The sequence below is a fragment of the Nerophis ophidion genome, linkage group LG22, assembly GCF_033978795.1.
Source record: "Nerophis ophidion isolate RoL-2023_Sa linkage group LG22, RoL_Noph_v1.0, whole genome shotgun sequence".
In the NCBI taxonomy this organism is placed as follows: domain Eukaryota; kingdom Metazoa; phylum Chordata; class Actinopteri; order Syngnathiformes; family Syngnathidae; genus Nerophis; species Nerophis ophidion.
Window position 1 is genome coordinate 43197014 of NC_084632.1, and position 4181 is coordinate 43201194.

Genomic DNA, 4181 nt, shown 5'->3' on the forward strand with positions numbered 1-4181 from the left:
TCTTCTGCGAATGAGATAGATAATATTATGCGATATTTTACGGTAATGTGTTAATAATTTCACACTCGCTCCGGAGTGTATGTCGCACCCCCGGCCAAACTATGAAAAAAAATGTGACTTATAGTCCGAAAAATACGGTACAATATACACACTGCAAGTATATATATAATGTAGTAACAGACACCTTCGTAACAATATGTAATATGTACAATATACACACTGCAAGTACATATATAATGTAGTAACAGACACCTTCGTAACAATATGTAATATGTACAATATACACACTGCAAGTACATATAGGGACGGCGTGGCGCAGTGGGAGAGTAGCCGTGCGCAACCCGAGGGGCCCTGGTTCAATCCCCACCTAGTACCAAACTCGTCACGTCCGTTGTGTCCTGAGCAAGACACTTCACCCTTGCTCCTGATGGGTGCTGGTTAGCGCCTTGCATGGCAGCTCCCCATCAGTGTGTGAATGTGTGTGTGAATGGGTAAATGTGGAAGTAGTGTCAAAGCGCTTTGAGTACCTTGAAAGTAGAAAAGCGCTATACAAGTACAACCCATTATATATAATGTAGTAACAAACACCATAACAATATGTAATATGTTTCATATACACACTGCAAGTATATATATAATGTAATAACAGGCACCTTCATAACATGTAATATGTACAATATACACACTGTAAGTATATATATATATAATTTAGTAATATACACCTTCATAACAATATGTAATATGTACAATATACACACTATAAGAGTATATATATAATGTAATAACAGACACCATAATAATATGTAATATGTTTTATATACACACTGCAAATATATATATATATATATATATATATATATATATATATATATATATATATATATATATATATATATGTATGTATGTACCCCATCCAGAGAGTTATTCATTCATTTAGTTCCACTTCAAACATTCACATGATCCACAAAGAGATGAGATGCTATAACGTGAACAGTTCCGGAACCTTTTAACTGGGGGAAAAAAACGGAATCTCGTTGGAAGCGCGATCTACGAGCACACACAGTTTGGGTATAACAAAATGGTGTCTGCCAATGTAGTGTACAATGTCACTACGTCAGTAGTGGTCAAACTTTTTTCACCAAGTACCACCTCAGAAAATAGTTATTCATTAAAACAAGGAAGACAGGTTTTTTTTACAAGTATATTTAATATTTGTAGTTACTCTAACATTACACACAGTTTGTACAGTATTTAACTCTGTTGGAATGTCGGAAAACAAAATGCTGTACTTTAAGAATGAAATCACATTTGGTATAACACTCGGTGATGCCTGTGTACCACTAGTGGTACAAGTACCGCACTTTAAATCACCACCGCTGCCGCCTACTGCTCCCCTCACCTCCCAGGGGGTGATCAAGGGTGATGGGTCAAATGCAGAGAATAATTTCGCCACATCTAGTATGTGTGTGACAATCATTGGTACTTTATATACAGTATATACATAATGAGGAGTTTGGGGTCTTCTTGAACACGCTGAACAGTCACAACCCAAACATCACCATCCAGTTGACCACCAGCCCAGTGTCCATTGACATCTTGGACACAGACCTTCAAGGATCCTGAGTTTTCCACCACACACTACCTGCACATCAAGGTGTTTTTTAAGGAGACGGACACCCATACCCTCCTCTATAAAAGCATCTTCCACCCCAATAACACCTTTGCATGGTTGGTGAAATCTCAACTGCTGAGGTTTCCTCAGGAAACAGACTTAAGATTTTCCTGGACCAGAAGAGGCCTCCCTCTGGGACATCCATGATACCTCTCATCACCACCTAGTCAGAAAGGTCAAAAACTAATTTCAAACCTTTGTGCCTCACAATACGAAGTTCCTGCAGTCTTGGGTTCAAATCCAGGCTCGGGATCTTTCTGTGTGGAGTTTGCATGTTCTCCCCGTGAATGCGTGGGTTCCCTCCGGGTACTCCGGCTTCCTCCCACTTCCAAAGACATGCACCTGGGGATAGGTTGATTGGCCACACTAAATTGGCCCTAGTGTGTGAATGTGAGTGTGAATGTTGTCTGTCTATCTGTGTTGGCCCTGTGATGAGGTGGCGACTTGTCCAGGGTGTACCCTGCCTTCCGCCCGATTGTAGCTGAGATAGGCGCCAGCGCCCCCCGCGACCCCGAAAGGGAATAAGCGGTAGAAAATGGATGGATGGATGGATGTGAAGAGTTGTCGGAAGCTGCAGGACCACTATTTGGTGTCCACCTACCGCAAAAACCCAAACCTGGGTGAGCTGCTGGTCAGGGCCCTGGTCTGCTCGCTTCGAGACCCGTCCTCGACTCAGAAAAGCGCTCTCAACCGCCACAAACTGTGGCTCGTGTTCCGGCCGCTCTGCACAGGGGGACCAGCACACCAAAAATGGTGTGTATGTCATCTCTTGCCGACAATGTGACACCATGTACGAAACGGGCAACGCCGTCGCCACTAGATTCAACCATCACAAGTACAACGTCGTCCGACATAAGATCACAAGTATTCACCCGGTGCAGCATTTCATCCAGCATGGCAGCATGTGTGGTGGAAGACAATTCTAGGTAAAGGAGTGAAGCTCCTATCAGCAGGCTGGTGACCAGGCATCCGGGGGCCTCAATGAGGCGTGAGTGTGAGCCAGACAGCACACACCCTTCTTACTTCTTCTCTTTGGTTTCCCTTATATCGCCCCGCCCTAACCATAACCAACCCTCCTACTTTTCTTTGGTTTCTCTAAATCCTAACCCTAACCCCAACCCTTTAAAGGCCTACTGAAAGCCACTACTAGCGACCACGCAGTCTGATAGTTTATATATCAATGATGAAATATTAACTTTGCAACACATGCTAATACGGCCTTTTTAGTTTACTAAATTGCAATTTTAAATTTCGCGGGTCGTAGCGGACGTTTTGTCCCAGCCCCGTTCCCAGCTATAAGTCATCTGCTTTAATCGCATAATTACACAGTATTCTGGACATCTCTGTTGCTGAATCTTTTGCAATTTGTTCAATTAATAATGGAGACATCAAAGAAGAAAGATGTCGGTGGGAAGGGGTGTATTGTGGCCACCTTTAGCAACACAAACACAGTCGGTGTTTCCTTGTTTACATTCCCAAAAGATGACGGTGAAGCTTTACTACAGAACAGAGCAGTCAAGCGAACATGGTTTCCTACCACATGTCAACCGGCAGGTTTCGGTTATAAAATGGTGGTAATAAGTCTGCTCTTACAGTAGACATGAGCGGAGAGCTTGCGTCATTCCTCGTGCACCTGTCAAAGAGACAGCTGCAAACTCTCTTGCCTCCTCCGACCGGCCGTCCCTGAACGTGGAATGCTTCCACCGTGGAGGAGGGGAAAAAAAATAAAAATTTCAGCCGGCCCCAACGGCTGCCTTTGCTTCGCCTCGTTGAGACACGTGGCTTTCCTCAGAGACGCTGGCGGTCACCACACCCCTCCGACGTTCCGTAAAATGCTAAAACACTAGTAACACAATAAGCAGATAAAGGGATTTTCCAGAATTGTCCTAGTAAATGTGTCTAATATCTGAATCGCTCTGCCGTCTAGTTTTTTTTTTTCCCTAGTCCGTCACTCTCACTTTCCTCATCCACGAATCTTTCATCCTCGCTCAAATTAATAGGGAAATCGTTGTTTTCTCGGGCTGAATTGCTCTAGCTGCTGGTGGCCATGATTGTAAACAATATTCAGATGTGAGGAGCTCCACAACTTGGATGTCACGCGCACATCGTCTGCTACTTCCGGTACAGGCAAGGCTTTTTTATTAGCGACCAAAAGTTGCGAACTTTATCGTGGATGTTCTCTACTAAATCCTTTCAGCAAAAATATGGCGAAATGATCAAGTATGACACATAGAATGGACCTGCTATCCCCGTTTAAATAAGAACATCTCATTTCAGTAGGCCTTTAAGTAAGTCCCGTGCTTTTCGACAAGTAAATAAAAAACTAAAGAAAGTTGTATAAAAAAACACAAAAGTAAATAATCTGAGTGACAATAATAAACACTTAGGTCAACAAACTCGCGCATTGCGATGATGTCATGTTGTCGATGAGAAAATGTTTTTTTTAGACATGATTTGCCTAAGCGGCTAGGAGACACAGAGAGTAAAGGGTAGAAAATGGATTAGAAAG